Genomic DNA, 13,940 nt, shown 5'->3' on the forward strand with positions numbered 1-13,940 from the left:
AACAACATTGGGGGTCTAATTTCTCCTGTTACCCTTGGGAAAAATAAAATTTGGGGGCGAAAAATCATATGATTTTTTTTATTTTCGCGGCTCTACGTTATAAACTTCTGGAATTCAGAGCGTTTACACCATTCCACATGTGGTAAAATTGATAAAGCAGTTTTATTCTTCGGGTCAGTACGATTACAGCGATACCTTATTTATATCTTTTTATGTTTTGGCACTTTTATACAATAAAAACTATTCTATAGAAAAAATAATTGTTTTTGCATCGCTTTATTCTGAGAGCTATAACTTTTTGATTTTTCCGGTGATGGAGTTGTATTGTGGCTTATTTTCTGCAGGACAAGATGACATTTTCAGCGGTACAATTTTTTATATAGTTCTGTCTTTTTTATTGCGTTTTATTGCACTTTTTGTTCGGTGATATGATGATTTTCCTCTTTTTTTATGTTGTTCACTCAAGGGGTTAACTAGTGGGGCGGTTTTATAGAGCAGGTCGTTAAGGACATGATGATACTAAGTATGTGTACTTTTATTGTTTTTTTTATTTACATAAATAAATGGATTTATTGGAAATATATATATACTGTATATATATATATATATATATATATATATATATATTTTTTTTTTTTTATTTTTTTTTTTTCTTTATTTGGGGATTTTTCCCAAAAATATTTTTACACATTCTAATTTTTTTTTTAACTTTATAACATTGTTCCAGGTTGGGACATCACTATATTACATCAGATCACTGATCTGACACTTTGCACAGCACTGTGTCAGATCAGCGATCTGGCAGGCAGTGAAGAGGCTTGCCGGCACCTGCTCTCAGCAGGCGCTCGCAAGCCACCTCGCTGCGGGACCCGGAAGGACCCTGTGGCCATCTTGGATCCGGGGGTCTCCATGGAGACCATGAGAATAACGCATTATTCTGATGGAAGTGCGCAGGGAGCCCCTGTCCCTGCGCGATGCCCCTCTATGTCGCTGTCACTACTGACAGCGGCATCAGAGGGGTTAAATGCCCGCGATCAGTGCTAGCACCAATCGTGGGCATTGCTGCAGGGTGTCAGCTGTCGCATACAGCTGACACCTGCAAGTGCTCAGCGTGAGACCGCGGTGACCGCAGTGCCGTACTAGTACTGCTGCTGGCACAAATGCAGTTTCCGCAGCGCAGTACTAGTATGTGGTCAACCACAGTTCTGTGCATGCACTCCTAAAAAGATGGATACTGCCGGAACTGATGTCAAATGTAGTCCAAAGTGTCTATCTGCCTCACTAGAGTGAGTGGTTCCTTTTGCGAGTTTCATCTTAATGGCATTTATTTGGGATTTACTCAAAAACCCAGACATAAGTACTCAGTGTAGAACATAAAAATGTGATCCCAGCCTTATACTGTACATCAGGGGTGTCAAACTGCATGCCTCGAGGGCTGCAAACAGGTCATGTTTTCAGGATTTCCTTGTACTGCACAGGTGATAATTTAATCACCTACACAAATAATGAGTTGGGGTCATCAAATATTGAACCAGCATTCCTGCATGAGTCCCCTTCCTTTTCTCAGCAGAGATACCGGTATCTTCATTCACCTATCCATGCTGCTCTGGTCCTCGCCATCTCTGTCTCCACCCAGGGCCTGTGCACAGCATGCAGGTCTCCTGGGAGAATGCTTAGGGCACACACTCCCTGCTTCTTAAAGGGACAGCTCACGCACTTCTTCAAAATGTCCCTAACCAATCGCTGGAAGGCATTAGGTATTTAAGGCACTTTCCTCAATTGGGAGGTGCCTTGGCAATTTTAGCATCAGTGAGTTTCCTGTTACCCAGTTGTAAGGTCACTGTAACTGTGTGCTCTGAATCTGATCGCGTCCTCCCTGTCTGCACCTGATCTTGTAAGTCCTGCTGTACCTATATCCAAACCCAACATGCCTGTGCCTAGTCTTGATGCTTATCCATCTGAACCAGCACCTATGATCCCATAATTGTGGCCATCACGTGTTTCTGTACCTTTCCTACTTTTGCCTGATTCCACATCTGTCTAACAGTTGCATCAATCCTGCTAACCATTTCCTGTCGGGTCCTGCTTTCCTGCCCCTTTGGAACTCAGATGCCGCAGCTCCGGGATCCGTCCTGGAGTAGCACCTGGCATCCATCTGGTTTCAAGTCTGACCACACCATCAGGAGCTCTAGTGAAGAACTAGGTGCTTGCTTATGGGCAGCATGGTGGTGCAGTGGTTAGCATTGCAGCGCTGGAGTCCTGGGTTCAAACCCCACCAAGGACAACATCTGCAAAGAGTTTGTATGTTCTCTCCGTGTTTGCGTGGGTTTCCTCCGGGTACTCCAGTTTCCTCCCACATTCCAAAGACATACTGATAGGGAATTTAGATTGTGAGCCCCATCGGGGACAATGATGATAATGTGTGCAAAACTGTAAAGTGCTGCGGAATATGTTAGCGCTATATAAAAATAAAGATTATTATTATTATTATTATATGTCCTTCCAGGCTCTCCCCGTACCACGGCACAGTGGTTCCACAACCATGTGCTTAATAGCAAATGCAACATGGAATTCGCAATCTTTCCCAGACAAATTTAATGTCCAAAAATCAAATCCCACTTCATTTCCAAGCCCTGTTGTCTACGTAAACAGCAGGTTTTGACCACATATGGGTCATCACTGCGTTTGGGAGAAATTGTGTAACTAATTATAGGGTCCATTTTCTCCTTATCCATTGTAAAAATGAACTTACACATTTTTAGAGGTAGAGAAAAAAAGTTTGTGAACATATAACCCTCTAAAAGCATATAATTGTATTGTAATTAATTAAAAACATCAATACTTGTGTGGTGTGGACATAATATAACAATAAAATTATATTGAAGTAGGCGGACCTGTTATGAAAGGTAATTCAGTACCACAATGGACATAGAGGTCAGCGCACATACAGTGACCTGGCAATAACCCAAAAAACAAGAACGAGCTCTGAGACGTGGGAACTCTGTTGACCGCAATCCCTAATCCTCTCCAACTACACTAAAGGCAGCCGTGGATTGCGCCTAACGCTCCCTATGCAACTCGACACGGCCTGAGAATCTAGCTAGCCTGAAGATAGAAAATAAGCCTACCTTGCCTCAGAGAAATATCCCCAAAGGAAAAGGCAGCCCCCCACATATAATGACTGTGAGTTAAGATGAAAAGACAAACGTAGAGATGAAATAGATTTAGCAAAGCGAGGCCCAACTTTCTGAACAGAACGAGGATAGGAAAGGTAACTTTGCGGTCAACACAAAACCCTACAAAAACCACGCAAAGGGGGCAAAAAGACCCTCCGTACCAAACTAACGGCACGGAGGTACACCCTCTGCGTCCCAGAGCTTCCAGCAAGCAGGAAAAAACAAATAGACAAGCTGGACAGAAAAAAAACAGCAAACAAATAGCAAAGAATAACTTAGCTATGCAGAGCAGCAGGCCACAGGAACGATCCAGGAGGAGACAGGTCCAATACTAGAACATTGACTGGAGGCCAGGATCAAAGCACTAGGTGGAGTTAAATAGAGCAGCACCTAACGACTTCACCATATCACCTGAGGAAGGAAACTCAAAAGCCACAGTACCACTTTCCTCCACCAACGGAAGCTCACAGAGAGAATCAGCCGAAGTACCACTTGTGACCACAAGAGGGAGCTCTGCCACAGAATTCACAACAGTACCCCCCCCTTGAGGAGGGGTCACCGAACCCTCACCAGAGCTCCCAGGACGACCAGGATGAGCCATATGAAAGGCACGAACAAGATCGGGAGCATGGACATCAGAGGCAAAGACCCAGGAATTATCTTCCTGAGCATAACCCTTCCACTTAACCAGATACTGGAGTTTCCATCTAGAAACACGAGAATCCAAAATCTTCTCCACAATATACTCCAACTCCCCCTCCACCAAAACCGGGGCAGGAGGATCAACAGATGGAACCACGGGTGCCACGTATCTCCGCAACAATGACCTATGGAATACGTTATGTATGGAAAAAGAATCTGGAAGGGTCAGACGAAAAGACACAGGATTAAGAACCTCAGAAATCCTATACGGACCAATAAAACGAGGTTTAAACTTAGGAGAGGAAACCTTCATAGGAATATGACGAGAAGATAACCAAACCAAGTCCCCAACCCGAAGTCGGGGACCCACACAGCGTCTGCGATTAGCGAAACGTTGAGCCTTCTCCTGGGACAAGGTCAAATTGTCCACTACATGAGTCCAAATCTGCTGCAACCTGTCCACCACAGTATCCACACCAGGACAGTCCGAAGACTCAACCTGCCCTGAAGAGAAACGAGGATGGAACCCAGAGTTGCAGAAAAACGGTGAAACCAAGGTAGCCGAGCTGGCCCGATTATTAAGGGCGAACTCAGCCAAAGGCAAAAAGGACACCCAGTCATCCTGATCAGCAGAAACAAAGCATCTCAGATATGTTTCCAAGGTCTGATTGGTTCGTTCGGTCTGGCCATTAGTCTGAAGATGGAAAGACGAGGAAAAAGACAAGTCAATGCCCATCATACCACAAAAGGCTCGCCAAAACCTCATAACAAACTGGGAACCTCTGTCAGAAACGATATTCTCTGGAATGCCATGTAAACGAACCACATGCTGGAAAAACAATGGCACCAAATCAGAGGAGGAAGGCAATTTAGACAAGGGTACCGGGTACCAAAAGGACCATCTTAGAGAAGCGATCACAGACCACCCAAATGACTGACATCTTTTGAGAGACGGGAAGATCTGAAATAAAATCCATAGAGATATGTGTCCAAGGTCTCTTCGGGACCGGCAAGGGCAAAAGCAACCCACTGGCACGAGAACAGCAGGGCTTAGCCCGAGCACAAATCCCACAGGACTGCACAAAAGTACGCACATCCCGCGACAGAGATGGCCACCAAAAGGATCTAGCCACTAACTCTCTGGTACCAAAGATTCCAGGATGACCAGCCAACACCGAACAATGAACCTCAGAGATAACTCTATTCGTCCACCTATCAGGGACAAACAGTTTCTCCGCTGGGCAACGATCAGGTTTATCAGCCTGAAATTTTTGCAGCACCTGCCGCAAATCAGGGGAGATGGCAGACACAATTACTCCCTCTTTGAGGATACCCGCCGGCTCAGATACACCCGGAGAGTCGGGCACAAAACTCCTAGACAGAGCCCGGAAGGTATGAAATCACAAAGTCAAAACGGGCAAAAAACAACGACCAACGAGCTTGTCTAGGATTCAACCGCTTGGCGGACTCGAGATAAGTCAAGTTCTTATGATCAGTCAAGACCACCACGCGATGCTTAGCTCCTTCAAGCCAATGACGCCACTCCTCGAATGCCCACTTCATGGCCAGCAACTCTCGATTGCCCACATCATAATTTCGCTCAGCAGGCGAAAACTTCCTGGAAAAGAAGGCGCATGGTTTCATCACCGAGCAATCAGAACTTCTCTGCGACAAAACAGCCCCTGCTCCAATCTCAGAAGCATCAACCTCGACCTGGAACGGAAGCGAAACATCTGGTTGACACAACACAGGGGCAGAAGAAAAACGACGCTTCAACTCTTGAAAAGCTTCCACAGCAGCAGAAGACCAATTGACCACATCAGCACCTTTCTTGGTCAAATCGGTCAATTGTTTAGCAATACTAGAAAAATTGCAGATGAAGCGACGATAAAAATTAGCAAAGCCCAGGAACTTTTGCAGACTTTTCAGAGATGTCGGCTGAGTCCAATTATGGATGGCTTGGACCTTAACAGGGTCCATCTCAATAGTAGAAGGGGAAAAGATGAACCCCAAAAATGAAACCTTCTGGACACCAAAGAGACACTTTGATCCCTTCACAAACAAAGAATTAGCACGCAGGACCTGAAACACCGTTCTGACCTGCTTCACATGAGACTCCCAATCATCCGAGAAGATCAAAATGTCATCTAAGTACACAATCAGGAATTTATCCAGGTACTCTCGGAAGATGTCATGCATAAAGGACTGAAACACTGATGGAGCATTGGCAAGTCCAAATGGCATTACTAGATACTCAAAATGGCCCTCAGGCGTATTAAATGCAGTTTTCCACTCATCGCCTCGCTTAATACGCACAAGATTATACGCACCATGAAGATCTATCTTGGTGAACCAACTAGCCCCCTTAATGCGAGCAAACAAATCAGATAATAATGGCAAAGGGTACTGAAATTTAACCGTGATCTTATTTAGAAGGCGGTAATCTATACAAGGTCTCAGTGAACCATCCTTCTTGGCTACAAAAAAGAACCCTGCTCCTAATGGCGACGATGACGGGCGAATATGCCCCTTCTCCAAAGACTCCTTCACATAACTCCGCATAGCGGCATGCTCAGGCACAGATAAATTAAACAGTCAACCTTTTGGGAATTTACTACCAGGAATCAAATCGATAGCACAATCACAATCCCTATGCGGAGGTAGGGTATCGGACTTGGGCTCATCAAATACATCCCGGTAATCAGACAAGAACTCAGGAACCTCAGAAGGGGTGGATGACGAAATAGTCAGAAATGGGACATCACCATGTACCCCCTGACAACCCCAGCTGGACACAGACATGGATTTCCAATCTAACACTGGATTATGGACTTGTAGCCATGGCAACCCCAACACGACCACATCATGCAGATTATGCAACACCAGAAAGCGAATAACCTCCTGATGTGCAGGAGCCATGCACATGGTCAGCTGGGTCCAGTACTGAGGCTTATTCTTGGCCAAAGGCGTAGCATCAATTCCTCTCAATGGAATAGGACACTGCAAGGGCTCCAAGAAAAACCCACAACGCCTAGCATACTCCAAGTCCATCAAATTCAGAGCAGCGCCTGAGTCCACAAATGCCATGACAGAATACGATGACAAAGAGCAGATCAAGGTAACGGACAGAAGAAATTTTGACTGTACCGTACCATGGTGGCAGACCTAGCGAACCGCTTAGTGCGCTTAGGACAAACAGAGATAGCATGAGTGGAATCACCACAGTAGAAACACAGCCCATTCAGACGTCTGTGTTCTTGCCGTTCAACTCTGGTCAAAGTCCCATCGCACTGCATCGGCTCAGGTTTAAGCTCAGGTAATACCGCCAAATGGTGCACAGATTTACGCTCGCGCAAGCGTCGACCGATCTGAATGGCCAAAGACATAGACTCATTCAGACCAGCAGGCATAGGAAAGCCCACCATGACATCCTTAAGGGCTTCAGAGAGACCTCTTCTGAAAATAGCCACGAGCGCACCTTCATTCCACTGAGTGAGTACAGACCACTTTCTAAATTTCTGACAATATACCTCCTTCTCATCCTGACCCTGACACAGAGCCAGAAAATTCTTCTCTGCCTGATCCACTGAATTAGGCTCATCGTACAGCAATCCGAGCGCCAGGAAAAACGCATCAACATTACTTAATGCAGGATCCCCTGGCGCAAGGGGAAATGCCCAGTCCTGAGGATCGCCACGCAAAAAAGAAATAACAATTCTCACTTGTTGAACTGGATCACCAGAGGAGCGAGGTTTCAAGGCCAGAAACAGTTTGCAATTATTTTTGAAATTCACAAACTTGGCTCTATCACCATAAAACAAATCAGGAATAGGAATTCTTGGTTCTAACATAGGCTTCTGAACCACCAAATCTTGAATCTTTTGTACATTTATAACGAGATTATCCAATGAAGAGCACAGACCCTTAATATCCATGTCCACACCTGTGTCCTGAACTACCCAAATGTCTAGGGGAAAAAAAAGGCAAAACACAGTGCAAAGAAAAAAAAATGGTCTCAGAACTTCTTTTTTCCCTCTATTGAGAATCATTAGTACTTTTGGCCTCCAGTACTGTTATGAAAGGTAATTCAGTACCACAATGGACATAGAGGTCAGCGCACATACAGTGACCTGGCAATAACCCAAAAAAACAAGAACGAGCTCTGAGACGTGGGAACTCTGTTGACCGCAATCCCTAATCCTCTCCAACCACACTAAAGGCAGCCGTGGATTGCGCCTAACGCTCCCTATGCAACTCGACATGGCCTGAGAAACTAGCTAGCCTGAAGATAGAAAATAAGCCTACCTTGCCTCAGAGAAATATCCCCAAAGGAAAAGGCAGCCCCCCACATATAATGACTGTGAGTTAAGATGAAAAGACAAACGTAGAGATGAAATAGATTTAGCAAAGCGAGGCCCAACTTTCTGAACAGAACGAGGATAGGAAAGGTAACTTTGCGGTCAACACAAAACCCTACAAAAACCACGCAAAGGGGGCAAAAAGACCCTCCGTACCGAACTAACGGCACGGAGGTACACCCTCTGCGTCCCAGAGCTTCCAGCAAGCAGGAAAAAACAAATAGACAAGCTGGACAGAAAAAAAACAGCAAACAAATAGCAAAGAATAACTTAGCTATGCAGAGCAGCAGGCCACAGGAACGATCCAGGAGGAGACAGGTCCAATACTAGAACATTGACTGGAGGCCAGGATCAAAGCACTAGGTGGAGTTAAATAGAGCAGCACCTAACGACTTCACCATATCACCTGAGGAAGGAAACTCAGAAGCCGCAGTACCACTTTCCTCCACCAACGGAAGCTCACAGAGAGAATCAGCCGAAGTACCACTTGTGACCACAAGAGGGAGCTCTGCCACAGAATTCACAACACGGACCACTGTATTATGAATTAAAAATTTGGCGGGAGTCCTTCCCCTACATTAATGCAGCTAATAATATTCTTATGATTCCCTATACATTTTTTAAATTGCAGTTTTTTAATTGCTATGAATTAGACTAGAATTGGACTGGAATTGACTGGAAGGTAAAGGAATAGAAAACCACTATAATGTTTCGGTTTCTTTTAACATTCACCCCCATACTACTTTATTTCTTCCTATCTCCTGTAGTCCCTCCACCCAGTAAGGAACTAGTCATTTCTTCCTCAATCCTCCCCAGCCACCTCACCTCCTCCACAGAACTATTCCTCCACATACAATCCTTTCTCTCCAGGCACACACGGCCACATCATGACCTATCCAGCTCACACCTTCTAACGCTCAGTCTGCTGCTCCTCATTGCTGGCGACATATCCCCAAATCCTGGCCCTCCTCATCACATTCCCACACTCATTTCTAATCCCCTGCCACGATCCTCTACACGTCCTCGCAACCACAGTAACCTCATACCCATTCATCCAGCCCCCACTCCCCCAATTTCCCTACCTGGAGCACTATGGAACGCACGCTCTGTCTGCAATAAACTTTCATTTATCCATGACCTTTTTATCAATAACAAACTCTCCTTCCTCGGCATCACTGAAACCTGGCTCACCCCTTCTGACACAGCCTCCCCTGCTGCACTCTCTTACGGTGGCTTCCACCTTTCTCACACACCCCGCCCCAGCAGCAAGCATGGCGGAGGAGTTGGTTTTCTCCTGTCAGATAACTGCTCCTTCACCCCAATCCCACTGCCACCCTCTGTTACCCTCCCTTCCTTTGAGGTGCACTCTGTGCGCATCTACTCCCCCTCCAACCTCCAACTGGCTGTCATCTACCGTCCCCCAGGGCCAGCCACCACCTTCTTTGACCACTTCACCACCTGGCTACTCCATTTCCTCGCCGCTGACATCCCCACTATCATCATGGGCGACTTCAACATCCCCATTGACACTTCCCTCTCAGCTGCCACTAAACTTCTATCCCTCACTTCCTCCTTTGGCCTCACTCAATGGTCTTCTACAGCCACCCACAAAGATGGTCACACACTGGACCTCATCTTCACCCGCCTCTGCTCCCTATCTAACCTCTCAAACTCACCTCTTCCTCTTTCTGACCACAACCTACTCACATTCTCTTCCCTTTCCACTCCTTGTCTACAACCCCCACCCCACAAACTCTCACACCCTCGCAGAAATCTTAAACACCTTGATCTTCACTCACTCTCTGAATCCCTCCTCCCTCTCACAGACATAAGCTCCCTACACAATCCGGATGATGCTGCCGCTCTATATAACACCACAATAGCTGCAGCTTTGGAATCTCTTGCCCCTCTCACACATACCAAAGCTCGCAAAATCAACAGACAACCCTGGCACACCAGCATGACCAAAGAACTGAGGCGAGCTTCCAGAGCTGCTGAGCGCAGATGGAAAAGATCCCACTCCAACGAGCACTTCATCACATTCAAACAGTCCCTCACTACTTTCAAAACCACGCTCGCCACAGCAAAACAAACCTACTTCTCATCTCTCATATCCTCCCTGTCTCACAACCCCAAACAGTTATTCAACACCTTCAACTCTCTCCTCCGTCCCCCAGCACCTCCTCCCTCCCCACTCATCTCAGCTGAAGACTTTGCCTCATTTTTCAAGCAGAAAATTGAGAACATCAGAGACAGTTTTAGTAAACAACCCCCAGAACCCTTCCTCCCAACTACCCAGCCCTCCACCTCCAAAACCAACTTCTCCACCATTACAGAAGACGGACTTTCCACTCTACTCTCAAGATCACATCTCACCACCTGTGCACTTGACCCACTCCCATCCCACTTCATCCCAAACCTCACCACAGTCTTCATCCCAACCCTAACCCATCTCTTCAACCTATCACTAACAACTGGCATTTTCCCCTCAAGCTTTAAACATGCCTCAATCACACCTATCCTCAAAAAGCCCTCTCTTGACCCATCCTCTGTATCTAGCTATCGCCCTATATCACTTCTCCCCTTTGCCTCAAAACTACTGGAACAACATGTCCATCTTGAACTGTCCTCCCATCTATCTTCCTGCTCCTTCTTCGACCGCTTTCAATCAGGCTTCCGGTCACACCACTCCACTGAAACTGCCCTAACTAAGGTCACCAATGACCTATTAACCGCCAAGAACAAGCGACACTACTCTATCCTCCTCCTCCTGGACCTGTCCTCTGCCTTTGACACAGTGGACCATTCCCTGCTGCTGCAGACCCTCTCATCCCTTGGAATCACAGACTTGGCCCTATCCTGGATCTCGTCATACCTAACTGACCGTACATTCAGCGTCTCCCACTCACACACCACCTCCTCACCTCGCCCCCTATCTGTCGGAGTCCCGCAAGGTTCAGTTCTAGGACCCCTGCTCTTCTCCATTTACACCTTTGGCCTGGGACAGCTCATAGAATCTCACAGCTTTCAGTATCATCTCTATGCTGACGACACACAGATCTATGTTATGACCTGGTGGTCAGGACAATAATGGACCTGGTGGTTAAGAGCACACGGAATGACCTGATAGTTACTGATAATAAAGGACGAGCTCTGGGACGTGGGAACTCTGCTGACCGCAATCCCTAATCCTATCAAACACACTAGAAATAGCCGTGGATTGCGCCTAACGCTCCCTATGCAACTCGGCACAGCCTAAGGAACTAGCTAGCCCTGAAGATAGAAAAATAAAGCCTACCTTGCCTCAGAGAAATTCCCCAAAGGAAAAGGCAGCCCCCCGCATATAATGACTGTGAGTAAAGATGAAAATACAAACACAGAGATGAAATAGATTTAGCAAAGTGAGGCCCGACTTACTGAACAGACCGAGGATAGGAAAGGTTACTTTGCGGTCAGCACAAAAACCTACAAAAAGACCACGCAGAGGGCGCAAAAAAGACCCTCCGCACCGACTCACGGTGCGGAGGCGCTCCCTCTGCGTCCCAGAGCTTCCAGCAAGCAAGACAACAATAAAAATAGCAAGCTGGACAGAAAAAATAGCAAACCAAAGAAATACAAGCTGGAACTTAGCTTCTGCTGGGAAGACAGGTCACAAGAACGATCCAGGAGTGAACTAGACCAATACTGGAACATTGACAGGTGGCATGGAGCAAAGATCTAAGTGGAGTTAAATAGAGCAGCAGCTAACGAATTAACCTCGTCACCTGTGGAAGGAAACTCAGAAACACCCACCAGAGGAAGTCCATGGACAGAACCAGCCGAAGTACCATTCATGACCACAGGAGGGAGCCCGACAACAGAATTCACAACAGATCTACATCTCTGGACCAGATATTACCACCCTACTAACCAGAATCCCTCAATGTTCGTCTGCTATTTCATCCTTCTTCTCCAGTAGATTTCTAAAACTTAACATGGACAAAACAGAATTCATCATCTTTCCCCCATCTCACACGACCTCCCCAACGAACCTATCCATTACAGTAAACGGCTGCCCTCTCTCCCCAGTCCCACAAGCCCGCTGTCTTGGGGTAATCCTTGACACTGATCTCTCTTTTAAACCACATATCCAAATCCTTTCCACTTTCTGCCGCCTCCAACTCAAAAATACTTCACGGATCCGCTCATTCCTAAACCAAGAATCTGCAAAGACCCTAGTCCATGCCCTCATCATCTCCCGCCTTGACTACTGTATCCTCCTGCTCTGTGGCCTCCTCTCTAACACTCTTGCACCCCTCCAATCTATTCTAAACTCTGCTGCCCGACTAATTCACCTGTCCCCCCGCTATTCCCCGGCCTCTCCCCTCTGTCAATCCCTGCACTGGCTCTCCATCACCCAGAGACTCCAGGACAAAAGCCTAACCATGACATACAAAGCCATCCACAACCTGTCTCCTCCATACATCTGCGACCTCGTCTCCCGGTACTCTCCTGCACGCCACCTCCGATCCTCACAAGATCTCCTTCTCTACTTCCCTATTATCTCCTCTTCCCACAATCGCATACAAGATTTCTCTCGTACATCCCCCCTACTCTGGAATTCTCTAACACAACATATCAGACTCTCGCCTACCATCGAAACCTTCAAAAAGAACCTGAAGACCCACCTCTTCCGACAAGCCTACAACCTGCAGTAACCACCGATTGACCAAACCGCTGCACGGCCAGCTCTACCCTACCTACTGTATCCTCACCCATCCCTTGTAGATTGTGAGCCCTCGTGGGCAGGGTCCTCTCTCCTCCTGTACCAGTTGTGACTTGTATTGTTCAAGATTATTGTACTTGTTTTATTATGTATACCTCTCCTCACATGTAAAGCGCCATGGAATAAATGGCGCTATAATAATAAATAATAATAATAATAATACATTGCCCAAAGAAAAAAGACAATTTTCAATCTAATGACCTAATGTTATCAAATTTTGTGTAGTACCTGTGGGTTAAAAATGCTCACTATACCCGTGAATAAAATCCATGAGGAGGGGGCAGTTGTTGGGGCTGTCTGCTGTTTAGGCACCTTAGAGGTGCTACAAAGGCGACATGGTACAAAAATATATTTCAGACAAATTTGTGTTAAAAAATTCAAATGGTGCACCTTCCCTCAAAAGCCATGCTGTTTGTTCAAACAGAGGTTTCTGACCACATTTGTGGTATTAGTGGTACAGTTTTTCAAAATTTTCGACAACATTTCACAAACACAAAACATATTGACCTGAGTTTACCACTAACAAAGTGCAATGTGTCATGAAAAAAACATTCTCAATTTCACTTTCTATATTGCATAGTATTTTCATGCCACTTGCAAATATGCAAAGGGCGCAGCCAGTTGAAAGGTAACTTAACAGCTTAAACATGCTACCCGATCTACGGGCAGCATATATCAGACACTGGCTGTATGATTTCCACCAATATATGTTAAGTTCTGAAATGCTACAGTGTTAGAAAGAAAAACATAGTTTAATAGCAGCTGGGGACCAAGTTGTCCGGGAGGCTAATCAGACAGGTGGGTCTTCAGCAGCTTCTCCCCGCCCGCTACCAGTGGCTTACAATTGTGTCTGGAACGTCCGCCAGGGCCTAGGGGTACTTGGTGCCAGGTCTGGTACTTAAGGAGATGTGTCACGGTGACGGCGACCCGGTCTATGGCCCTGGGCGCTCATGTAAAAGGAAATGTATTTAAAGGGGTTTTGAATAAAGTTTGTGCGGC

Source organism: Ranitomeya imitator, chromosome 4 (assembly GCF_032444005.1).
Source record: "Ranitomeya imitator isolate aRanImi1 chromosome 4, aRanImi1.pri, whole genome shotgun sequence".
Taxonomy (NCBI): domain Eukaryota; kingdom Metazoa; phylum Chordata; class Amphibia; order Anura; family Dendrobatidae; genus Ranitomeya; species Ranitomeya imitator.